General features: G+C 39.6%; 1 long non-coding RNA gene across 3 annotated transcripts in view; it reads left to right on the top strand.

The window, feature by feature from the left end:
• Positions 1-27,127, top strand: part of LOC134163219 (uncharacterized) — an 81,624-nt gene that overhangs the window by 42,110 nt on the left and 12,387 nt on the right. Inside the window, exon 5 of one of the 3 annotated variants that reach the window (XR_009964627.1) lies at positions 24,931-26,007. The exons of the other annotated variants lie outside the window; for them this stretch is intronic. This is a non-coding gene — a long non-coding RNA (uncharacterized LOC134163219). Of the gene's footprint in view, positions 1-24,930; positions 26,008-27,127 lie in introns of those variants that run through there. 3 annotated transcript variants of the gene reach the window in all.

Here is a 27,127-nt window from a genome sequence, read left to right as displayed (position 1 = left end):
GTGGTCCTATGAGTTTGTCTTCCTCTTGTAGGACTTCACAATACTTTTATCATAAGGCGTTGCTTATGTGCCATTTTAGCTGTTACCTACATTGAACTGTACCTGGAAAGGGCTAAAGAGTTAGATTACAGAGCATGGAAGTGTACCTGAGATGTCCTGAGGAAAGGGAAGAAATGAGAGAAGTAGTGGTTTGAGTCCAGGAATTATACCTCTCCCTGAGGCTTCATTTAAAGTTAATATTCTGAACATAAGGCTGAGACTTATGAGTGGATTAGTATTGTGTAAAATCTGTGAATTCAGTGCGAGCCACTACTTTCATGCGATGTCTTTAGGAGATGAACTCTTTATGATAATTATGTGATTGGCAAGGAGAAATTCAGGGGGGTTTGATTGAAAGAGGTGGCTGCTAAAAGGAAATAGCATTACAGATTCAAGGAATGCTTTAAGTTGAACACCTACCACATTCATTTTCACTTACTCGGAGTTCTTGCACACCAACAAAACAGCTGCTAAGGGTCACACCTGCTTGCTTTACCTGTACCTGACATCAGACAGACCCTAAGAAACAAATAGGACATGGCAGGAAAGGGTATGGAATAGGAAAAAAAAAGGAAGCTTTTACATGACTGAGATGTAAACACACACTTCAGAGTAAGGTGTGTGCAGAACTTAAATGCTGCTATTAGGTAGTCCAACACAAGCTGCCAAAACACCACCAGCAATGACTTGTGGTCAGCAGGTTTTTGAAGTAATGCTTTAGAAAGACGGTATCTTTAAGCTTGTATGTGTATTGTTTGTATTTCCTGTGTTACAGCGGAGTGCTATGATTTCCCAGGCTTAGGAAAGCTGTAGATATTTTGACTTTGAATTGCCATCTGACAGTCTTCCTAGAGGGTTTTATGCCTTCTCAGTTTTCTATGGAACATCTTGCATTTGAGAACAAAAATCAAACAGCAAATCGTATCAAGTGAGCCATTTTATTTTAAACTGGCAGGGGGATTATCTAAACTACTAGATGTTGTTTTTAATTATCTGGATTTGGTAATATGCAACCTACTAATTCAGGTTTTCAAAATAACTTGCAAAAGGCATGGCTGTGGTTTGCCACACTGTCAAACAAATAAAATTTTTCCTCTGAAGGCTTTCCTTAAGCAAACAAACCCCAGAAGTCAGTTCTATACCTTAGACTGCATAGGAAATTCCCGTATTATATAAAAGGAAAGGCTGGAGTTGTATGTTTGTAATATTGTGATGTATCATTCAGACTCTGAGAAGAATTTTACTCTCTTTTTAAACATTAGGCTGCAAAAATTTCAGCTGAAGTAGTAAAACTTAGATAAACATTGAACTCTAGGAATGAGCCTTTGCATTTGCTTCAGTAAATAGACTCTGCAGTAAGTATTTGTCTAGAGAAAGTGTAAGTGTATTTCCATGTTTGCTTGAGCTTTTAATAACACTATGAACAAGATGGTTATAGAGTGCTGTTGTACACTGAATGGTGCATTAAAATACCTATGGCAGCATTTAAAGACTCAGTCCAATTGGAGCCTTGTTAGCTATCAGTTTACCAAAAAATTTACTTTACCTGCTTTAGAAATCAATTGTTTGTCTCATATATGCCTGAGAAGGTCCATGCCACTGGTCAGATCCAGAGATACTGTGTTCATTCAGCTTCCTCTGAGAATAGCTGGGAACCATGTCCTCAGCACCACTCTAGATCAAGTCCTCTTGAGATTTATTCATTATAATAGAAAATAGCTCATTATTACTTAAAGAAGTAGGCTGATTGAATAAGACACTTGGGCAAATGCAGGGTCTTTACTGGCTAAGACTGCATCTGCTGTGAGGTTATGATTTTTCTTCTACATTTGTATTGTTGAAATTTACAATGGTTTAATTTCTCCTTTACTCTGGGTTAATTACCAGTGGTTTACTGTAGGTGCTCAGTCTTTGACAGTTAAGTTGTGTGGCTGCATGGGGTTTGATAAGACAAATTTCACAGTGTTTCTCCTGATGGGCAGAAAGCAACTGTTATTAAGCAGTGAGATGCTGACAGGACCACCAGGGTTTGGGGGGATGGAAGTAGACGAGAGCCTTATGTTCTTTTTGAGTAGTTGCAGAGTTCACTTTTTTGGCAATATTTGGGGGTATTTTGAACTTAATTTGCCACCCTGCTGGCAGATTTTATCCAATTCTTTAGATTTATTTTTTGGGGGGGAGGAGGACATGTGTTTGATTCTTTTATTGGTTGGAAATGCAAGAGCCTCTTTTTTTTTTATGAATGATGCATTTAGTTCAGAGGGTGAGCATGTCTTTTTATATTTTATGTTTGCTACTACTTAAATTGCTAGGGAAATAGTTCACCGTTAAGAAAATTGTCTTTTAAGTCAGGAAATTCTACATGCAATCTTGCAGGGAGCTGATGTGACCAGCTTGCTTCTGCATCCTGTAAACTCACAGCTTGAGAGAATTTTAGATTTTCTTTCTGGGATCCATGGGATTTTCCCTAGAAACCATCATCCCAATCAGAAAGAGGTTCCTGTGAGATTTTCTGAGTAGATGCAGGCTCAAAAAATAGGACTTTAATCAAGCTTTATAAAGGCCTCATTTTAGCTGTAGAAAAATCCAAGCTCTTCCATCATAGATGTCTATCTAGGGAAAATGGTCACATATATGTATGAAATATACTACATTTAAAAATATGGACTCATGACTTTATCACTTTGGATTAATGCTTTTTGCTGATGGATAGTCAGACAGTAATTATGCAAAGGCACATCAACCATCTGTAAAAAGCCACTATTTTCTGTTCTGGCTTGGAAGAGGCAGCATTGTGAGAGTGACCTGAGCTGTGAGAAGTCTTGTGTTTTCCTACTAGTATGCACCACCACTTACATGGAGGAGAAAGCCATGTTGATCAAAATTAAGAAATAGGATAAATAGCCTTGATGTTCATAAAAAGCTAGGGAAGGTCTGTGCTCTCAGCAGTGCAGGTGAGTCCTCCCTGCGCCAAGCCTGGTGGGACCTGCAAGCCCAGGGCACAGCATCAGGACTGTGACCTGCCCTCCCCTGCCCTGGGAGGAGTCGGAAGAGGTCCTGCCTCCAGGTTTCTGCTGGAGAGTGCAGGCCTGGTTGTCTCTTATGGACAGTATGGTCTTTCTTTTACCTCAGTTTTGAAGGTGATGCTCTGATATGGGCGCTTGGGGCCATTAGGAGGAAATGAGCAGATGTGTTGCAGTGAGCTGCACTGACAACACTTGTTACCAAAACCAGCAGTGTTAGTACTTCGCATATAATAACAGTATTATCTGCTGGCATCTAATGTATTATTAGATTGTATAATATGTTGACAGTACTGATGAAGTCTAGTACAAGAAACAAAATTTTTGCTTTATGCAATGGGAAGGAGGGTTGCTGTCTGGGGTTATTAACTCTTCGGGGCAAGAGATGCTCTGGTCACTGCCAGAGACTCCTGGCTCCACTGTAATTTAGATCATCATAAACACTGTGACATGCTATTGTTTCTGGGGGTGAATCATTTAGCTTTATAAATCTAAGAATTTATTCCTGAATAATCTTCCCCTGGTTGTGTTTAAGGCAGTGTTACAGGTCCTTGTTGCAAGGTTACGTACCAAAACCACTCTCCGTAATGTCTGTCTTACATTCACTTGACTCTGAAGATGGACTTGTTTCTTAAGTAGCCAATATTTTTAAGAACCAGACTTTATTTCTTGCTCGTTCATGTGCAGAGAAGACAATTCTTTAGTTGTGGTGATATATTATGTCAAGACACTATTTCTAATGTCAAGATTGAGGACTTAGTTTTCTTATTTATAGAAAAAGTATTGTTCCAGCAGATACTACATGCAACTCCTTCTGCAGAAAATCAATGTGAGTCTTTACAGATACTTGCTTGAGAGTCACAGAAGATAAGGTTTCTTTTTGATGGGAGAAATGTTTTAACAAATTTGTAGCCACTTAGTTCTTGGCTATAACTAGGCTGCATAAGGTGCTAATTTGCAAATGGACTGTGACTACAGAGATATTTGTATCTTTTTCTGTAACAGTCCCAATGTAAACCTATAGAGATAAAGGAAATAATAGTAGACATGTTTTTCCCAAGTCCTGCCTTGCATCCCAATCTTTGATTCGTTCCTTTTATTTTCTTGTGGAGGGAATGCCTTACCTTTTTTTCAAGTTGTTCATTTTTTAACAACCTTTCTGTTGCAAATCAATATTATTGATAGTTCTCTCCTGAGCCTAGTTGCATTAAAAAGTAAGCTTTTACAGAAAGCTTTGCTTTTTATGTCCTCTGCACAGATTTCCATACCTGGCTGAGCAGGTGCTCTGACTGTGATGTAAACTGCTTGGATGTGCAGGGGACAGTCCCAGGCTGTCATTGAGAGCCATAATGTGTTTAATATACTGCTTATTGATAACTATTATGTCAAAGCATCTCGTTAGTTAAAAGAAAGGGAAAAAAGATGTCTAAAGGGATACTTCTGTCATTGTGAACTCCTGATGGCTTGGTTTGGGGTTTTTTTGGTACCTGGTTGTGTAGCCATGTAGCCTCAGGCTACCTTCAGAGGTTGTAGGGGTGGCAGGGGCTGGCCCGCAGCTATTACCATATTTCACACCCAGAACCTGCAGCTTGGTAACCAGTGTCCTTTAAGAGTGCAGGATTTTGAGAATAAATGCTCTCATAATCTTCTGAAAATAAGAGATGGGATTGTAAGGGTAGAGAAAACAGCATATGGAAAATCAAGGGCCTTTTTAGGGAAAGGAAGCAACCTGATGATAGTACACGACTCACATTACATACCTATAGATATAGTCGGCATTGCATTTCTTTGGCATTTTAAATTCCCCTAAACAACATGCAAAACTGTGTGTGAAAATGCTGCAAGTATTCCCCGGGGGCGGGGGGAAGAGCTGTGCTGGTGGTGAGATTCAGTGGGAATTCCCTAGCACAAGTGTCAGGCTGTCAGATGTGTCATGTGCAACATTTGTGTGTCATGATAAGAAATACTTGCCTCAAATGAAGTGCAGTGGTGTCTCACTGGTGTGTATGTAACACTGGTGTTGGAGAGCCTACCCTGAGCATGCCCTGCTGAAAGAGATGTGGATGTTGGAGTGTGCTTTTTACCACCTATAAATTGCTTAGCTTGTTATTGAGGGGAAAGAGAAAAGCCCTGTTGCTTTTGCTTCTATTAAGTAGTGTTACTCCTTTAATGGATGGGTAACAGGAAAGAGTGTAAGGGGACGCCATTGTTAATGTGAACTCCTGCAGTTTTTATTATACTTGCACCCGCTATAGTTAGGGTTGAGCAGCTGTTTCCATTATGAACTCCTATTTCAGGGGTTTATAACTTGGTTGTAAAAATTTGCTCCAGGCTAAACTGTAACTTACTGGGTCTTAGCCTGGGAGAATTTTCCTGAAAAAAAAACTTCAAAAGAAGAACTCCACCTAGTCATTGTTTTGCAGGCTTGCACAGAAGCCAAATTTTACTGAAAAGCCCAGAGATCTCTTTGTAAAACTATGAGCTGATTACATTTCCCTCTGACATAGCTTTTTAAAAAGAAAGCAGTTGAACTATTTTGCAAAATATAGCTGAAGAATGCAAGTGACTGAGAGAGGAATGCCACAGTGACTCAGCTGATATCCATTTGGCCTGGTTGAGTTATGAAACTTTTACTTCAAGGATAGAGCAATGTGTTATTTCCACAGGACAAAAGAAAGCTGGATTTGCTTTTACTCATAGGATCTATGAAGGTTTAATAGAATCATAGAATAGTTAGGGTTGGAAAGGACCTTAAGATCATCTAGTTCCAACCCCCTGCCATGGGCAGGGAAATGCCTGTGTGTGTTGAACTATGCCTATACAGTACTAGCACTGAATTCACACTTTGTAGGATACCGTTTCTGCAGAGGTGTCTTGTGTGTCTTGGCCATATGTAGGTTTCTATGTTTAAGTTCTCTTGGCATATAGTTTCTTTCAGATTCTAAGAATTCCATCACTGGTCTGCCTAAATTGTGTTCAGTGGCCTTTTACTTGCCTTTGAATAGTGTGCTGCCTAGTTTTTTTTAAGGTGTACAGTCACTCTTTCTTACCTATAAAAGGCATTGTCTCCTGGCCTTTCTTTTTTTTTTTTTTTTTTCCATGGCAGTACATATGCATAGGAAACTGGCAAATTTCACCAAAAACCTCAGCAAAAGTTTCAGTAAGGTTGTGAAAAGCTAATTCTTAATGTGTTCTCTGGTTTGTTTTTTTTTCTTGGCTTGCTAAAATGCAATTGTAGGAGGTCAAGAAAATGTGAAATTCCCACTCACAGGTTTGTGTGCATCATCATCACCATATATTGTCATATTTGCAAAGCTATTTAGATACATGTAGGTGCAAAAGGCTTCCAGAGGCAGGAACAAATTATTTAGGTAGATTGTTCAATGTATCTGATGATGTATGTGAATATTTCCTTCACTGGTAGTATCCTTAGGTGACCTGTGGAAACCTAGTGGAGACTTCTGGGGCTCAGCATAGGAAGTAAGGCCAATGCTGTATGGGAGTACAGGACTGGACCACAGTTGGGGTTGGTACCTGATAGCAGCAGTATACTAAGGTTTACTCTTCTGGTGTAAACCCCCTGAGTTTTAAGTATGATGGATTGCTCTTCCAATTTTTGATTCAGTGAGGAGGCAGTCCATTGGAATGAGCATGCATAGGTGTTGTTATTTTACAGGTGTCTCCCTGTGCTGCTCTTGGAATGGCAATGAATGCCACTGCTGAGCTTTCTCTTGCAGTGGCTAAGCTTCTGGAATTGCATAATGTAGTATGAGGGATGTCAACTCACGGTGTCATTATTATTTAAAAGTATGCAGAAATAAAATAGCTAAGAATATAAAATGTTATGATTATAACCTGTGTAGACAACAGCACAGAAATATCATCCAAACTGTATCTGCTAAAGCAAATAATTTCTCTATCCCTAAGGCCAAGTGTATAAGAAAAATGTGGTGAATAATTCTGCTTACATGAAAAAATAAGTTCTCTTCATTCTTCAATTCAGAAACCACTTAGAAGGCTGCATTCTCCAAATATAGAACCTACTGATGAAGATAAGATTGCATCTTCTCTGGTATTGAGGAGAGTGTAGTGTGAATTGGACTGCTCTCCTGCAGCGATAGCTGCACAAGGTAAAGACAGTTTCTCACAGGCAGAGCCACATAGTTTTTCCAGCTCTAAACAAGAAGTTTCATTCTGTTATAAATTAATAAATGAATGGACCAACACAGGGGTATGGCATTGAGCTCTCCTCAGTGAGCACTCGAGGTGATACTGCATTTATCAGCAATTTCAGTTTCTGTTTAAAATTGTAGCTCAGTTATGACAAACTGCAATGAGTGTCAAACTCCGTGGTTTCTCTATCTAAAACCCAGACAAAAATAATTTTCTTCAGGGATATAATTTTTTAAAAAATAATTTTCTTCAGTTGATCCTGCCCCCCTACTCTGCTCTCGTGAGACCTCACTTGGAGTATTGCATACAGTGCTGGTATCCTCAACAGAAAAAGAACATGGAACTGTTGGAACAAGTCCGGAGCAGGGCCACGAGGATGATCAGGGGACTGGAGCACCTCCTGTATGAAGACAGGCTGAGAAAGTTGGGGCTGTTCAGCCTGGAGAAGAGAAGGCTGCGTGGAGACCTCATAGCAGCCTTCCAGCATTTGAAGGGGGCCTATAGGGATGCTGGGGAGGGACTCTTCATTAGGGACTGTAGTGACAGGACAAGGGGTAGCGGGTTAAAACTTAAGCAGGGGAAGTTTAGATCGGATATAAGGAAGAAATTCTTTACTGTGAGGGTGGTGAGGCGCTGGAATGGGCTGCCCAAGGAAGTTGTGAATGCTCCATCCCTGGCGCTGTTCAAGGCCAGGTTGGGCAAAGCCTTGGGTGACATGGTTTAGTGTGAGGTGTCCCTGCCCATGGGAGGGGGGGTGGAACTAGATGATTTTAAGGTCCTTTCCAACCCTAACTGTTCTATGATTCTATGAGAACAAAGTAGCCAATCTCTGAATTAGGCTATGGTGGCATATATAATGATAGACTGCACATTAGGATGCCTTAAAGAACTCTTCTCCCTCAGAACCATCGTTCTGGGGTTTTTTTAATAACTAAATTTGAACATAGACTAAAATTTGGGAGTCACCAGCGCATGACTTGTACCCTGACTGATCCGTGTCCCATGAAGTATATCTTGCATAACTAAATCAGGTAAGTGACTGTAGTCACATGGTGGATGCCAGTCTGTCCTGTGATTAGAAAGGATTTCAAGGTGTGCATGTCCTGCCCCATGGCCCATAGTCTGCACATCTCATGGCCATTCTTGCTGGTAGTAAGCCATGGCCAAATGGATCACCCTGCCAGACAAGGACAGAAAAGGGTTTATTAGGGTGTTCAGCTCAGGTCTTGTAGAAGAAAATTTCTGGGACCTTACTTGGAAAAAGAAAAAACAAATGAGGTAAGGAGAGCCAATAGGAAAGACAACAAGGGCTGATGCAGTTTTCAGCCTTCCTGGGGACTTTTGAGTGCCTCCTTGAGTATCAGGTCAGGAAAGCTGTGCCTTCTGACCTGGTTAGCACTTCCCACAATTACTCTGACCATACAGCTGCTACCCAGAATAGCTACTATCCAGAGTAGCTACTAAGCTACATACTTAGTATGTATTACCCAGAATAGCTGCTAAGCTAGTTGCTTTTGACACTGTCTTGCTTTCGTCTGGATATAGGCTCCAGAAGTGCATGTTTTCTCATAATGTGTCTCAACAGTGTTTTCTGTGAGATGTGCCACTGTGCTGTCCCCTGGGCTTTATGCTTCTGTTCCTCTGATCATACTCCTGTCCTCTCTTCCAGCTAGATAACCTCCACCATCTCTGTTCTGCACTTGAAGTTCATCTGTTGCTCAGAGCAGTTGCTTGAGTTTCTCTATCATTTCATCCTTGCTCAGGTCCCTACCCCTGGATTCCTCTATCAAGAGTATCCTGCTCCCTACACACTCCAATTTTCATTGTCTCTTGGATGCCCTTTCCTCTACTGTGTTAGATTTTTCTACCTCCACAGCACTCCTCCGCTGCTTCCCCTGTCCCTCCCACAGTGCTTTTCTTTCAATAGTTCTCAACAAGGAGGCAGTGAGCTTTTATCTGCTCTCATTAGAAAAACACTGTTCTTTGTAAGGTCAAAAATCTGATGGATTTCTCACATCAGCTAAATCTGTTATCCACTTTGGCTAATTCCAGGATCAAATACCTCTTGTAAAAGAGATCAAGCTAACATGCAGTCAAAATTATAGTGTTTTAATTCTAAATGTAGTATTTCATGTTTAGATGATAATTTTTACTGCTCAGGTAGGGTACTGTAGAAGTGAACTCAACCCAGCTAATGACCATAAATAATAATGATGGCATTATTCTTTTGTCTTGTCCTTTGCACACACTAATCTGCTCTGACAGCCAGCTTTGCTCTTTTATTAACTCTCCGTCAGCTGTAATCAACAATGGTGAAGTCAGGCAGCAAAATTTACATGTGCCAAGTCTCACCATTTTTGTTTTCTTCTTTCTGAACCATTTCAGTTTTCAGTTTTGTGCATCTTTGGAATGGTGGGCAGGAGAAAGCATGGGTGAAAGAGGGTGCAAATGTGCTTTTTGACTTATCACACTGAACAGCATTTGCAACATCATAGGACAGTGTCATCTTTGGTTACTTTTTCCGTCCTTCATGTCTCTGCCTATTTTCAAGAAGAATAAATACATAACAGGAGTTAAATATGTAAACAATCAAGAGACTTAAGGATGTGCCTTTTATTTTTAAAAGTTAATTTAGTGTTTGTTTGGGAAGGGAAGGAAGAGTTTAATGGATCATTTTCTAGCTCTTGTGACAATGCTTCAGCCCACTTTAATGTATGATTTATGTCAGTTACTAATAGATTACCCGGAAGTTGATGATTAAAGTGGAAGTTTCTTTGGAGAATGGTGATATAACTGAGGTCGAGACCTCCTAGTGACCTCGAATGTAACTATTACCCTTCTAGGTTAGTTGCAATTGGAGATCAAAGTGTTGGTACAGGAAACATATTTGGTCCTAAGGTTGTCAGTTTGGGGGCTGTTTGGCGACAAGGTAGATGTGGTGGTTGGAAAGGAAGTAAGTGTTTCCTTGCAGTTTCTCCTTTGCTCATGGATAAAGACAAGTTAAAACACTCAAACTGCACTTCAGGGTATAGTATTTAAATTATTTTCCAGAAGTAATTCTGCATCTCACCTGAGTAAAACATCAGTTGCTAAACACATGGGGTAACAGTTCAGGCTGGTGGTTGGAACTGGGTCTTTGAATGTGGCAGCAAACTTCTTTTTCTCATTTACAAAGCTGTGAAACTTGCTTTATCTCCAGGGGGTCCTATTGTTTTAGTTTGTGTGGGTAAATGTTGCAGGGAGGGAGAAGGGGCAAAGATCCTCAGTGCTTGTTAGTGATCACAGAGCATTTAGTTTGTCTTAAAGGAGTATACATGTTGGTCCTGTGTCAGTACTTTAGCGCTTTGCTCAGATGGAAAGGAATAAAACCAGAAAAGCTTATTTCTACTACTACTGGCCATTCACGCTGAGCGACTGATACCTTCTAGTCATTTTTCACCTAGGCTTTTGTAAGCCTTAAGGTGAACATGATAAACACTCCTGGTTACTGAGCATGGTTTGGTGTGAGGTGTCCCTGCCCATGGCAAGGGGTTGGAACTAGATGAGGTTAAGGTCCTTTCCAACACTAAGTATTCTATGATTCTATGATTGGGTTTTTTTTTCATGAAGAGTTCTTTGATCTGAGTGCCTCTCACCTAAGCCAGTGAAAATCATGAGGACCATCACTCATGTTAATAGAACAACTGCTTTGCACCTATTGTGAGTGGGCAGAGGGGCCAAGCTGCTGTTTCCTACTGTGGAAACACTACTGTACTTAAGTGTCAGGCAAGTTTCACACCACCTTTCATGGCTTTGCTTTTCATAAGGCCTTGCTTTTTCCTGGTAGTGCTGCTATTGCCCTGTCTTTAGGGATGATTGCATGGGGCAAGGGGCTGAGTCAGGAAGACCTTGTGATAGCAGTGCAAAACTGGATTGCACTCCAATTCATGCCCTCTTCTTTGTGATGGCTATGCAGACGGGAAGGAAAAGCTGTAATGACCAAGCCACAGCCCAGACCTATGCAGTAACTTTTATTTAAATTTTATTTTAAATTGAGTTATTTCCTAGAGAAAAAAGCTACTTTTAATCTCAATGCAAATGTGCTTACCTGGGTTTTACTGAGATGCTACTGAGCTGTGTTGCTGTGTGTTTGAGTGATGCAGAGGTGAACTCTTCATACCACTCTAGGTGAAAGTCTCTGATTCTGAGACTGCTGCATGGGGGCACAGACTCTTAGGCATGTGTGGAGCTCCAAGTGCTTCTGTCTCTAAGCAGAGCATAGGTCCTTTGGAGCCATCTGTTAGTTCAGGGCTTGAGTTTATGAAGGGTTCTAGCATTATTGTGGCAGACAAGCATGCTGTAAAAATCCCATCCTAATAGTGAGGAACTTGTCTTCTTTACAATAACATTTTCTCATGGTGTGTTTTACTGAACTGATCAAGCTGTAAGACAACGTTAAATATGCAAGAGTTAAAGCTTGCTCTGCAAGAATGGGTGCATGCAACAACGCCGGAGTTTTCAGCGAGGCTCTGTCAACCTCAAAGGGCCATGGCTGAGCTCTACTGCAAATATGCCATGACAGCAGGTACTACAAAAATAGAAATGAAAACTCATGATAATGGTTTGGGCAGCCCTGCCCTGATTGTACTTTGTTTTTCATGGCTTTCATTGAAGTTAGCATAAAGAAGACTCTGATGACTGAAAAGAGATTTTTTTGAATAAGTTATCTCTAAAGAGGTCATCAAAAAAGGTCTGCAAGATTAAAAAAGTCCAGGTCTCCCACCCTTCTTTTTTTTTTTTTTTTTTGTCTTTTTTTTTGTCACTTAGATTTTCCCCATTTTCCAGTCAACTGAATACACTGAGCTTTTACTGAATATTTCCGGAAAACTCTCCTCTATTTTGCCAAGAGTTGATGAAATGCCTCATGAAGAACCAAGGCAAGGTTTTCTCAATTCCCTTTTATTTAACAAGTTAATGATAAATAAAATAAAATACACAAATGACTGACCACCCAGTTAAAAGAAAAATGTGTTCAGCTTCATTTCAAGTCAACATGACAATTTCTGTTCATACGTGCTGATGGAAGCACTTTCTGCCTCCTCCCTTATTGTCAACAGTAGGCAAACTCTGCATATTTATTTATTTTTGTTGTTGTTGATAAAAGCTAGGGTTGACATCTTCAGGTACAAACTGCCTGTGCTCTGGATCCTTTTTCAGGAGAATTTCCAAATCATTGCTGATGCTTGCCTTCAAACTGCTCTTCAAAATGTATCTTCAAAACTGCCCCTCACTGTCCCAGAGACCTAACAGAAAATGAGACTTGTAGCCCTGTGAAAAAGGCAAGCAAAAAGAAAAACAAATTATTTCCAGTAGTAAACCCATGCACCTTAACACAGCCCACTCTTGTGTAACATAACACTGACTATACCAACATCATCTCTGACTTACTTATTCCCAACTAGAAGGGTTGACTGATTTCCTTTACAAGCTAATATTTCCTTGAGGAGTTTGTGTGGCTAAAATAGTCAAACTGTGCTGTCCACTGGGAACAGCTGTATATTTCAGTATTGCTGTGACAGAGGTTAACTACAATTTGTTGTCTTTTTATATTCGTGGTTCCCACTTACAAAATGTTCTTCAAAACTAGTTGAACTCAAAGTTTATTTCCATTTGAGGAAAGCTGGGAATTTGACCTAGCTTCAGGAGTCAAGACAAAATAAAATGAAATATCAGATGTGCAATAAAATCACACAGCCTGCAGACCTGTGTTTGTAATTCTGTGTGGTGACTTTATTTCAGTCCAGATAGTTATTACATGGTAATATTGAAGAAAGGGGAAACAAAAGCTTTAGACAATAAACCAGAGGCATCTATGTTAGGTAGTTTGAGGCTACCATAGCTCACTGCTCCTATTTTGTATGCAAACTTAGATTTGGACCACTTCCTACATGGCGTTTCTTAGTTGCAAAATGCAACTTGAACTTAGGGTAAAAGGTTTTCTCCTTATCCCTTTGCCTGTATCCAAGAGGATTTCAAAGAAGCCCAAGGATTAGCTGACCTCCTCCCTTTGTGCGTTACGGTTGGGCATGATGGGGCTAGTACTGGGGGAGGAGGGTGTAATTCAATCACATCCTACTCCAGCAGGCAAGTTTGTGGAGGAAAAGTCACTGTCTTGCTTATCTCCTCTCTCAGCACTAAGGGTATGGCAAAATTTGCAGTTACACCTGATGGTATCTGGGGAAAGGCGGAGGAATTTACTCCTTTGCCAGAGCATGTTTTGCACTTCATTGCACTCATATAAATCACTCTACTCAGCTGTAACTCATGAATGAATTTTGGGGGTGGAGGGGGAAGTAGACAGAGGAGGGTGTGGAGGTTGAGTAGGGTTAACAAAATTTGAAACAGATTTATTGAAAGCCCTTCAAGAGTAAATAAAAAAAGACAGCCCAGCTGCTGCTGTTCTGCAACACAGCAAAGTATGAGCTAGAAATCCTAGTAATTAGTTTCATTTGTAGGTGAAAAAAGGTCTTTGAGAATGTCTGGTATTAATTATCATTAAGGGTTAGTCATCATTTCCATGTGAAAAACCTATATTTTTTATTTTTATCTTTATGTGTTGTCAGCTTACATGCAATTAAAGAACTCTCAAAGCAGCTGAATCACATGTGTCACTGGTACAACTTTACTGGCTTCAAGACTGCAGCCTCCCCTTAGCCCAGACCCCCAGTGTCCTTGGCTCTGTAGGATTTTACTTCAGTGACAGCCTGTTTGCACTATAATAAAAGAGGTCAGCTCTTCTTCCAAGGTGTGCACCTCACTCACACCCTACAGACGGTCTGGCTGCAATGGCAGGACTGCTTCAGATGGCTCAGAAAGCGCCTGTAAATCTTAGGTATGTGGGTGGAGACTTTCAAAAGCAGAGAGAAATGCTAGGTATCTGCATAGTTTCAGTGGTAAAACTCATACTCCTTTTGTGCTCTTTCTTACCTCCTTCAAAATTACTAAAATCAGTGTTTTCTCAAGAACAGGCTCACTCCATTTCAATTTAAAATCAAACTCTTGTTTTGCTCTTTAGTTTTGCCTGTGGTAGGATGGGTTTCTGTTTGTTTTTTATTTTAAAAACTCTTATATTTTGACTTACAGCTGCTGCATGTCACAACACTGTATATCTGCTACAAATGATCTCTGTTTATCTTGTATGTAAATTTTAAATTTCTGTTGATTTGTACTGTGTTTGTTGGGAAAGACTGTTTTTATGACTAGTAATTGCTTTATGGTGAGCAATAAGAACTGGAAGAGGAGGGATTTGAACTGCTTAGTAAATAAGTGGATAGAATTCTATTTCAATTGAAGTTTTTCTACGAATTTAAATATAACCAGGCTCTCACTCCTTTTGAGTAAATCACTGTAAGATTTTTGAAATGTGATATCCTTGTTTTTAAATGGGGTAACTATTAATACTCTCCTGGCAGATCTTCCTAACCTAGTACAGCGCAAGAGGAAGTGTTATCTGGTGTATGCGGTGCAATACTTGGCTCCTGCACTGTTCAGTGGAGCTTGTCAACAGAAAATATTTTGGTTGGCAGTTTTGAAGACCAGAAGTAATACTATATCACTTTGGCTCCTTATGGTATTAGGGTTTCCTTTTTTTTTTTTTTTCTTTTTCTGATAGATTCAGGAGGAAATAAACAGGACAGCTTTGTCAGTAACATGAAGAAGCAATGTTTCCAAAGGGACTCTACCCTGTCAGGATTCCCTAACTATGGTGCATTTATACACTGCTTGGTGTACAAATACAAAGATGAGTGGGCATAAAAGGAAGAATTGCTTTGAAATATTTTACCCACTGGTATTAATAATGCAAAACTAAAAATAGTTCCATCATTGTTCTCCTTTTTATTATGTAGTATAGTACATATTCTTTCATGAGTTTAAAAAAAATAATATATGTAGTTCATTTGTGGTGTTTGATTTTTTTTTTGTGCCTCTCCCACTGACATCACCAAGTTATCCTGCAGACAGAAACCTCCTATAGATTGTAATATTTTTACCCTGAAAGAAAAGCAATGATAAAAGGAAGCAAAGGACTAAGCAACAGTTATCAGTTTTGAATAGTTCTTATATTATAATTTTGACTCTGATTTTTGTGCTGGAATATATTATTTTGGATTATTAATGTATTAGTTGTTAAAAAATCTCCATTTGTATGCTACTTTCTTCTTTCTCTCTAATTGTGTGATTTTAGCTGTTTATGTGGGTCAGTTGAATACTCTAAAGTGAAATCAGCGTAATACTGTTCTGTGACATCATCTGCACATTTATCGAGATAAAAATCCAAATGCAAAAAATTCTGTTGGCTGGTATTAGTATTAAATCACCCCCTGGGAAAAGCCCTCAGTGCTAATTAATGAATCATGAAACTCAGTTTTAAAGATAATCTTTGACACCTTTATTATTCATAAGAAGCACATTTTCATCAACAGATTCCATCAGAAATTACTAATTAAAGCTGCTTCTTCCCACTCTGTGTTTAGAGACAACATAGGGGGGGAAATGGCTGCTAAAGCTGGGATTTTATTCAGATTTTCAGTGCAGTTTAATTTGCATAAATTCTAATAAAGCATTATTAAAATCAATTAACACTTGTCTATGGCAATTAAGTTAAGTTTGCTATTTTAAATTATTGCATTTCATGCAAACTAAGATAAGGAAGCACGGATGCCTAGAAAAGAATGGAGTGTAATCCTGGGAAGGAAGTGTGAAAGAAATGTTATTCACACGGCACAAACTTTAGGAAGGAATAAATATCATCTGCTCTCTAAAAGGCAAAGGAAAATTCTTGGCTCTATGGAGTTGAGATTCAATCATGGCTGCCCTGAGATGTTTATTTTACAATATATATGATATACAAGACTGTTTGAACATCATGATATTTTATTATAAAACCTGGAGGGCACTGTTGTCTAGAGAGAATTGAAGATTTTAACTAATATTGATTATTTAGTACAGACTGTAAAGATCATAAGTTAAAAATAGGAAAAAAAGAAAGCCAAGGAAAGGCTTAAATTTTTTTTATAGATTCTTGAAGGTTTCAGCAGAACTTGTAAAAATTCAAATAACGTTAATTCATAGAACTCCTTTAATTGCTAAATTGTATATTGCATTTGTTTGTTTACCAAAATTATGGCAGAACTGGTCTCAATACAAACCCATGGAAAGAGTGGACTTTAGATTCTGGTTTATTACTCTGGGACAAAAACTCCATCTTTATTTCTACAATGCACTTCATGCTAATTGTGGATGAGTTGCAGCATCTCAAAGCACTTGGACTGGTGCCCTTTCTGGGTGACTTCCCCTCTTTCTGACTGCTGTCCCATGCTGGGAAGTGGGATGAGAGCAAATGTGAGTGCTGATGGTCCCCATGCAACCCAGACTCAAGGGCTTCCTCTGGTTGCCTTGGCACGCTGACTGCCAGGGTGGGTTATTCATGCAACGGACCTGTTCTGGGAAACCAGGATGGTCACTGGTGGCCCAAGTAGAGACCCTTCTCATGACTTTTCTGCTACACTTTCCACTGGAAGCTGCAGCTGCTAGGCAAACTGACCCTGTGTTTTTGCAGGCTGCAGTTTCTAAGCAGCTAGAGGACCCCTCACTCAGGTTAAAGAGAGTGAGTGTGACTGCCAGGGGATCCCTCTTATATTTAAATTTCATGAGGAGCTCTGCTGCTTTGAGTGTTTTCTGGGAAGCTTTAGCCCTTTAGCTCCCAACAATATGTTTGCTCAAAGTGGAAAAGGTAAAAAATATTAGTCATCCCAAGGGATAGGCAAGCACATAGTGTACTTATCCCAGTAATAATTTGCATTTATAATCTACATTGGGCTAACTCACTTGAATTCTGCTTATTAATCAGTTTCTGGGGCTTTTAAAAAAGGATCTTAAACTGCAAACAAGAGATAACAAGTCCTTTCTTCCATATCTGGAATTCCCTTGTACAAGTTACATGGTCTTTAAGGTGATGAATCAAGACTGTGATTGAAGGACTCATCCCTGTGTCAGTAATGAGTGAGAACTGGAAATGTCATATTATTTGGAAGGGAAGATTCTTAGGTCTCCCCTGTTGTTTGCTTTGGGTGTGAGTATACCTGGAGATATCAGGCTTGGCTTTGGTTTCAGTGTGCTTGAAGACTTCAATTCCTATTTCCCATATTACAGAAAGAGGAAAAAACCCCAACCCCAACAACAGAGACTGTGGCAGTTAGACATCTGTTTTGCAATGACCTTCCAGGCTTACATCACCCTGAAAGTCAGGTATTTGTCTGTCCCTTGAAGAAATTCTGTCTCCATCTCAAATTGTCTGTTACAACCATGTAAAGGCTGGATTTAGTTACCAGAGATGACCTTGGCAACAGCTTCCTACCAGTGCTGGTTATGCTTCACTGGAATTTGAAACTGCGAAGCAGTAAAGAGAGACTCCCAGGGCAGGAGATTGTGTTGGGTTTTAAACCTTCTTCCTTGAAAGATAGGATATCCTTATGCCTTATCTAGAACCAAATGCAAAGATCTTAGCTTTGAGTTTCTCTATTTCTTGCCAGCACCTCATATGCTAATTCATGTGCACAGCATAAAATACAATAAATACATTTGTTTGTCACAAACCTTGGTATTTTTCTTAAAGGTTTAAGAGATTTAAGACTCCTTGCTTTCATGGCTCTATTTTCTTAAATGGGAAGGTTTTCCAATAGAGTGGTTTAGGTGGCCATACAAAAATATCTGGGTGGACAGGCTGACATTGTTTATTAGATTTTCAGAAAAATTAGTTGTATGGCATTTTTATTAGGAACTTCTCTAATTTATTCATTAACATTTTCTTCTCTGTAGGCTGCTAAGTTGGAATTATGAAAACAATACTAGCAACATTTTGGAGTGTTCTTCAAAGCATTTTTAAAATAGTTTTCCAATACTATGTGGCAAGAAACGAAATACACAATATTTTTGGTATTGTACAATAGAATACACACAAGTATAATAGAATATAAATGTTTTTTAGGCTTTTTTTTATTTAATATTTAAATGACCTTCTAAAACATTGGGGTTGCACCTTCTGCAAGCCATGCTGTTGCTCCCAACTCTTGCGAGAGGACTGTTTATCTCCCACCATTCAGCATGGGGAACATAGCCATTTTCTCTTTCTATTTCTGTATCCTTTGCATGACCCAAACTGGAGCTGGCAATAACTGAGGGCATGCAAAGAAAGCAGAAATGGGTCCTCTGCTGCTACTGCCCCAAAGGGAGAAGGAACGTGATGTTGTTCTCTGTTTCTCAAGTTCTGCTGTAGTTTGAAGAATTTTTATGAGGGGGGATTTAATTTGGTAAAGTGAGTTCTCCTCTCCTTTGTCTGTAAAACAATTGCCATGAGAAATACTCAGAATATTCTGAGATCTGAGTGATCTGACTAGTTGTACAGCATTAACAGCTTTCTTGTACTCTAGGAATGGCTTTCATCTGTACTCTTGGGAAGGAGTGTGCCCTTTACTCCTTCAGAACAAGGCAGTTGGTGGCACCAAAAACAACCTGAGAAAACTTGGTATCAGCACTGTTCTGCTACATCTCAGGCACAGAAACAAAAACAAAGTCTCTGTATCAAGTATCATATTTCTTTATAAAAGTTAGGTATTTTTTGGGCTGTTGAAGAAAAAACATACAGTTAATAATGTATTTCGAAACTTAAATACCACTGTCTACACAAAGTGACCAGTGAAGACTTCCATTAAAAGCTTTTTATTTATTCTCTCAAAAATTATTCTTGGGTTTTCTTTTTACTCTTCCCTGTCTATTTCTTGCCATCTTGGGTAATTGTGACTGAAGCCTGTAAGACAATTTCTTAGGTTGGCAGCATCTTTAAAAGTGCTGAGCAACTTCTTTGTGTGTGTTGTTTTTTTGTTGTTTTTTTTTTTTCCTTTAATGTAATGTCTCTTGTGCCTCTCTACAGTCTGCATGCAGCTCTGTAAATATGTTTTCATGTCTTTCTTTTTTGCTCACCCGCCCAGTTCTTCTGTGACAACTAGCTGCCTTTGCAAAATGCTTCTGGGTTTGCTTCATACCACATAAAGTCTAAGCAAATGAATGTTCTCTCTAATGTATTTATGTAGACTATTAAGAAGAAACCAAGCCTAGAACAAGAACAAAATTAATCACTGGCTTATTAGTTTGGCATTGTTGCTTGCATACAGAAATGCTTTATATCAAGCATGGTTTTTTATAAGTAAATAAATAAATGACAAGCAGGAGTACCAAGCTTAGCCCAGCATGAGTATTGACAGTGGTTACTGCTGACAGCTTTTTACTGTTTCCAAACAACGTTACATTCCCTTAACTCCATTGTCATAGGGAATATGGCAATACCAGGCTATTCAACAGAGACACATGCAATAAGGAGTATTCATGGCTTTACTTTTGTCTTGACTTGAAGAGGTTTTGACGAAATTGCGCTGGGAGACTTCAGCCTGGCACCCCCTAGTTAGAGGCCATGTCCGCAGCAGAAATTGGATACCCACGATTTCCCTGCAATAGGACTAAACTGCGCTATTTTGGGAGACCACTCATTCTTAGCTCTCTGATTCAATTTAATTCAAAACCACCAAGTAAACGTGGATGAGAAAATCCAATAGTCCCTGCAGTTGCAAGGATGCATCTCTTATTTTTGACGAGCTTCCATTAAAATTAAGCTGGAAATATGCACCAGAAGTGGAATATGCTGTTTTATCTTACCCCACAGCTAATGTAGTTGTGGCAACAACCCCCTGAACATAATAAATGTAATGCATTGGTGTAGCTCTTTTGGCTCTGCTTGCACACAGAGGAATAAGACAATTAAATAGAATCCAGAAGACGAATTCGCCCTTGCTGTTCACCAGTGCTTGGTGTGAATTAAGCTTCTGAGACGGAGGGTGATTTTGTGATGTGAAGGGCTTGTATTCTCAGCTACAAGCAAAGTGAAGACACCTTGCCGTCCCAAGTTGCATGGGTCCAGTTCTGGTGTAAGTAGGATAAGCATGTCCATCGTTCACTCAAATACAATAGCTTGGGCAGCTTTCCTCTCTACATGCTTTCCCACAAAAGGCAGCTAAGTTAAAAGGTATCTCAGTTAAAAGTGACTGTTCCCCAAAGTGAAAGTATTCTGGTATCTCTTCAAGTTGTCAAGTTGTTTTCATCTTCCTTGCTTGCTTTGTAGCCCATGCCACTGGAAGCCTTCTGATCTTAGCAGCAGCCAGTCTGGTTTGTCTTGGCAAAACCTGCCACTTTTCTTTTTTTTAAGAGCACTTTAATCCTTGCATCTTCCAAGAATTACTTTCTTTTTATTTGTTTGTTTGTTTGCTATTTCACTTTATCAGACAATCTAAAACCTTTTGTTTTCCTTGGAATTTCAAAGCTGTTTTTAAATACAGGACTTCATATGAACTTAGAGAGCGATAACAGTGTGACAAGGGAATTTCAGTCTGTCTTTGGTCAATGTAATTTTACCTGGGAGGTCAGGTACATTGGCTACAACATATACTGTGGTTTCACTGAAGCAGAGGGGAAGATTTTGTTTTCCTTATTTTCACTGAAAGCAGTGAAATAATTTAAATTGAAAGCCAAGTCTGGCTCTTTGCAATGCATTTTAAAATGTAATTCACAAAAAATGTTTATGCTAAAGGACTTAGCCTTGCTGATATATCTGAGATATACTATGGAGCTAGTTTCAAAAGTGATGTTCTTTAGTGTATGTGCGATAGTTGAGGTATGCCTTGACTTGCACTAAATATTTGACCAACTCTTTTTGAAACTGATAAAATGAACACCATTGTTTTGAAATATCTTGGATTAGGCCTTGAGGTGCTAAAACTATATAGAAAGATGCACCAGTTGTACAGGGAAATGCCAGCACTCCAACAGTAAAATGGCAGTGAGCATGGCTAGCATTCCCTACTGGAGACTAGGTGGGAACTATTTTCTAGGGTGCCCTGGCTTGTGAAGAACCTAAGATATGGGTGGGTTTTGCTAGTGCTTAAACATTCTTCTGTGCAATTTTCTTTGAAACAGTTTTGTGAGGACTTAGTAAGGAAAAATATTTTTTTAACTTCTTGTATTTTTTTGAAAAAATGAAAATACTTCGTACATAAGAATTTTAATTTTTTTTAATTAGCTTTTATATCAGTCAAGAAAATTTTTAATTTAATGCTGGAATAAAACAAAGCCTACAGCTGAAGTGATGGAGAGTCAGGGTGCCATGATACTTCATGTGTTTTCATGGTGCTTTAATTAGATGATTAAAAAACACCAAACAAATAGTCAAATAAACAAAAATGGGACAACATCACAACAACAACAACAACAAAAGGGAGCAAGAGCTAGGACAGCCTTGGGAGATTAAAATCTTCTGGTTTGTGCTAGGACTTGTGTGCCCAAGCAGCAGCTATGCAGACCACCAAACAAAACATAGCCACTACTACTGTGAGTGGCTGTCTTAAATCACAGATTTTCCTGAAGGAAAAAAAAAAAGAGATTTGTCTTTATCTTAATGTAAATCTCTTCCACAGGATAGAACTAATACCCTTTATTGCTACTGTTGTTTAAATATTAGCTTTTGTAGTGCACTTGCCAGAAGCGGTATTCATTGTATTTTATCAAAAATAGCTGAAGTTTACTTCTGTAATTTGTAGATCAAAAGGGTACTCTTCTGACAGCAGTGAGAATGTCACTATTCATGACATACAAAGGTGTAACAACTGACCATTTTTACTGTGTTGGGACACTGTGTGGTGTTTGCATGTACACATGTATATATAGATGTACATAACATTTATGTTTATAACCAAAGCATTTCCAGAGTGATTGTTTATTCAGTAAGGTTAATTCTGATGCAACCCAAGTTCCACACCTGTCAGTCTTTTGCTGGTTGTAATGTTCTTGATTCATACAGAAGAAGGATGTAATTCTTAGGCCAGAAAGAGGACTTGGAGAGATTTTACAGTATTTGTGAGATCATGGTGTATGTATGGGGTGACCTCCCAGCTCACCATACATCCTAGTCAGGGAAGAGGGTAAGAGACCTAATTTAAAATCTATTTACAGTGTGAAGTTTGAACCCTGAGCAGCTGGGGGGGGAAGAAATTTTTTGGTTCATTGGTTGGTTGTTTTTTTATTATTATCTTTGTAGCTAATTTCAAAGAAAGTTACTCCTCTTCCTTTCTTTTTGAAGTGATGTCTGCAAGAAAGTATCCTGTCCTGTTACAATTTCTCTCCCCCCACCTCATTTTTTATATTAGCTCCTTCCTGTGCCTTTTACACTTCTGTGTTTTTCTGAATCAGAAGATCTTGTTGACTTCTCTAAGGTCAGGGCTCCTTGTGGTCCCTAAGAGCAATGGTGTGAACCCTTCAATGCTTCAGATTGCATATTGAGTTTGGCAGAGAACTCCTACCTTGCAGAGGTGACACAGGTGGGAAACATTGTGGTGTTGCTCTGTAGAATAATTGCTCTCTATGCAAGGCAACTGCATCGACCAAGGGCTGTTTAAGCTCTTTCCTGAAGGCAGAGCTGTGGTTCCCAGGAGAGCAGGTTACTTTGTGGGAGGCCACAGCTCATGGTGGCTCTCGCTGCTGTGCTGTGCTGTGCTGCGCTGCTTCAATGAGCTGGAGGGCTGGCAGGGCCTGGTTTCTTTTGGTGATGTGACTCATGCTGGATCCTTTGGAGTCCAAGGGTGAACTGGGAAGTTTTTTCTGCTTGGGAACGGTAATTAGGTCTCCCTCCCCTCAGACCAGGTGCCATTTTCCTGACAACTTGCAGAAACTTGGTGTTGTCAAGGTCTCTGACCTTCTGCCAGCTGTGATCAAAGTTAGGCAGATGCTCAAATGTTGCTGGGAGATATATGGATGGACACACGCATGCATGCACTCAGCATGATCACATTAGCCTTGTCTCCTTAAGAAACAGATGAAAGCTATATAATTTAATGGTTGGATACGAGTTCTGTGAGTGGTAATGAGAACAATGTTGCCTTCGCCACACCACACAAAGCGCTGGCTTCTGAGGGCGTCTTTGAAGTGTCGGGGACAGGCACAGCACTACAGTGTTGAGATGTCTGCAGTGTGAATAAACACATGTTTGGGCACTGCTTGAGCGACACTGACATTCGTTTCTACCTACTTTCTATTCAAGCATCTGGTTGGAATAAGCTCTGTGGGGGAGATGTTACCTACAGCCCTCGAGCTGATGGAGACAGATGCTGAGCCTATTTTGAGATGCATCCATGTCCATAATGACAAGCTGTGTCCCCAGATGTGTGTTTTACATGGTCACTTAGACTTTTCCCTTTCCATTTCTCAGCTGTTGCACAGATTTCCCAGGAAAGAGTTTCCAAGGACTGTAGTAGCTGACGCAAGAGCTCTGAAAAGTTGCAAGGACTAGTGGCTGAAAATGTAGTTTTCAGCTGTTAAGCAGAGCTGCTGCTGTGGCAAGCTGGGCAGTGCAAGCAGGCAGGCTTGTCTCTGCCTAGGTGTCCTCCTATAAATCATATTTTGAAAATAAGAAAGCTGTGTCCTGTGATAAAAAATTACATCACTGTATGCTTTTTCAGAGTGAAGCGAAGGAAAATACAGGGGAAGTTAAGAATTTGGTCAGGAAGAAGAAAGGAGATTTTTGGTTCTATTTCAAACCCGCTGTCCTAAACCACAGTTGTCACCAGAAGGGCACATACTTTTGACTAGCTGGCTTCTTTACCAGAACTGGGGATGAAGCTAGAGTTAAGGGGAATCAAAGGTATAAAAGTTAATTTAGCTTTAGACAGTGTAAAGAATAGTTTTCTAGCTAGAAAATTTGGGCTGGTTATAGTATATTTCTAGCAAATGTGCACTATTTTTCTGCTGCAGTATGATTGAGAAACTGATCTTTTTGGTCATAGTAACACATAGAATGTAGTGCCTGTGTGCACCTTGAGCTGTGGGAATGCTTCTTGATCTTTAATTACAGCCTATTGGCTAAATAATGTGAGAGTTCCATATTATATAGATACATAGAACCTTACTGAATACGTGCAAGGGGAGAGAGTTTAAACTGTGGGGTATTTTTCCTCTGGCTTGCTTAATCATATAAACCCAATGTTTCTCCTACACAAGTAACTATATTAATGTCTGCATAGCAATCTTTTTGTTACTATTTAGAGGGAAGAGTTTCAAAGAACTCGTGTACTCCTCCACCTCAATACCCAGATCAAGATATGTGCCATGCTCTGCCTGCACTCCTGCTCTGTTCATGTGGTTTTCTACCGTGAGTGTATGCCTGTCTTTTGGTTGTCCCGAGTCCCATCCTGCTGTGGGTTCCATTGCAGATGGGAATCTCCCTACAACAGGGGGCTGAGAAATGCTTGTGGGTCCCATTGGACACTCACCATAGTATTATATATAGTTCCATCTTTGGGTTGTTTTCTATAACTTCAGCATCATTCTTACAACTGTGGGATTGATGGTCAGAGCTATGGAAAGGATTTTGACAATTACATCTGTGCCTTTTGGGAAATAGATTTTTTTTTTATTTTATTTTTTTGGGAGGGTGGTTATCATTGGTTTCTGCATTTGCAGTTCTTTGAGTGAAGCTCAGAGGCTACAGTAGGGTATTCGGAGCCTTAGATGTGGTTAAAGCAATAATTAATGGCTATTCCATATTTACTTTGCTCTTGAGCCAAGAAGGGATGAATGCTGGGAGACAAATTTGAAAGCTCATCACAACTATGAGATGGAAAAGCAGTCTCTGCGACATATTGATAGCTGCGGATGACAGAAATGATGTTTATTGCCATGGACAGTAAAACTTATATATATTAAAAGAATGCAAACTTTGGAGAACGATGGGAAACACTGACAGGAAACGCCTCAGAACAAATTTCTGCAAGAAAAACTGGCCGGAGGAAGTAGTTTCAGCAAAAATGTTTTATTCTGATCTGGAGGCCAGATGATACAGTAACAAGAAAAGTCAACTTCTGACATATCATTTCACCCACTAAAAGTCACCTTAACTTTGGTGTGTAAAATAAAATTTCTTCCCTGAATAACTTTGTAATTAAAAATGTTGATGTCTTTTTTAGAGAAGAGAACTATTTAACTGAAAACTTTACTCCAGGTAACGCATACTGGAATCTCCTTGAATGGGTAAAATATTGCTTTGTTTTCTTGAGCAAGTAAAATTTGTATATTGCTTCTCTCCTCTCCAACACAAATTTCAGTAGAACACCACTGATACACTAGTTTCATACTAGTTTGGAAACTGGAACACTAGTTTTATACGGTAGAAGATTTAAATTGATGAAGTTTTTTCAATTGTGGCTTCCCCTTCAGTTTTTCCAGCCCAGCCATTGCTGTCTGATACTGCTGCTTGAATACTGCAAAGCAAAACTGAATTATAAAATAGAAAAACAAGGCAGACTGCTTTGGTAGGCAAAACTGGGTAAACTGGTAAACATAACAAATACTACAGCTTAGAAATTTTGGGAAGCAGGAATGGAAGAGGTAGGATCTCTTTTCATCTGTCACCCAAATTTAAGTCCAGAGTTGTATAATTCTGTTTAAAAAAAAGCCCATACAATCTGCTCATTCCTATACTGAAAGAGCTCCGAGATCATTGGTGCATGCATTTTGCCTTGGCTCTATCAGGGAGAGGTGAGGAAGTGTTTGGTTCTGGTTTTAATTTTCTTTGGTATAGCTGTCAGGGAAGCTGCAGGAATGTGTGTTAACCAACTAAATTAGCACTGGGTTAAAAATTCCGTTCAATACTTCTTTATATAGAAACTTTGCTTTTGAATTGAACCTTAAGTAAATTACTTTCTGCAGAAGTCTTTTGACATATCAGATAAGGAGGAAATTTGAGGAAAAGTCAGTGTTTTCAGCAGAAGTCAATAACTGTAAAATATTACAAAGGTGGGAATGAGATCACTGTCTGCCAGCCTATAGTAGAGCATCTTGAGGAGGGCTAGGGTGAGAGGCACAGGGAGCAGAATGCAGTGTTTTGGGGCCCCAGCCAGGCACTGAGGAAAGGATGAGGGTGGCCAAGCTTTGCCAGCAGCCAGAGTGACCACGGAAGAGAGCAATACATGAGAGGAGGAAATTTCTATATATGTATATAAATAATATATAAAAATACATAGATACAGATTTAAAATTTGGCTGAACTCTTTGAAATACTAAAATAAAAAAGGAGCTATAATAGCCAGAGCTTCCAATAAAAAAAAAAGAGTAGTCAGGCTACTTAGCAGGGTGTGTGTGTGAGTGCGGGGAAGAGGGGTTGGGGAAGAAGAAAAAGAGAAGAAGAGGCATTTCTTTCCTTATTTTGAAAACTTCACTGTGGTAGGTAGATGTTATTATAAGTAGTAAACTCTGAGCTGCTTGTGTGAACTTGCAGGCTATGACCCTAGCCCAGCTGAAGGAAATGGCAGAGCTCCTGTTGACTGGGGCAGGGCCAGACTGCTCCGAACCTGTGTGTTTTCCATCACTAGTCACAGCAAATCCCAGGGGCTCCAATCACTGAGGGCTGTGAGCTTGGGTCTGGCTCCCTCATGCCTTTGAAGAGGACAGGTTGTGCGTGGTGTTTGGTTGTGCCAGTGGGGCATGTGTGAGATGGGAAGAGGTGGCACGGCTGTATACCTGTGAGATTTGAAGGCACAGAAAGTGCTATATGTCACGGTCATTTAAGCTGCTGTGCACTTAGCACTGAAAGTTTTCTAGAAAGGCAAAATATACACTTCAATTACAACTGCTGCAATGCAATCCAAGTCGATCTAGTTTCTCACACATGAGCTGACCACAATTTTAAGCTTGGCATAGCCTGAAAGCTTGAGGAATGTATTTTCAGTAATTGCCAGGCCACTTCATTGTTTCTGTGTATA

This window comes from Pezoporus occidentalis, unplaced genomic scaffold (genome assembly GCF_034315485.1).
Source record: "Pezoporus occidentalis ecotype Australia unplaced genomic scaffold, CSIRO_AGI_Poc_V1 ctg2, whole genome shotgun sequence".
In the NCBI taxonomy this organism is placed as follows: Eukaryota; Metazoa; Chordata; class Aves; order Psittaciformes; family Psittacidae; genus Pezoporus; species Pezoporus occidentalis.
Note: the sequence above shows the minus strand (reverse complement) of the source record. Positions and strands in the feature narration are given on the sequence as shown.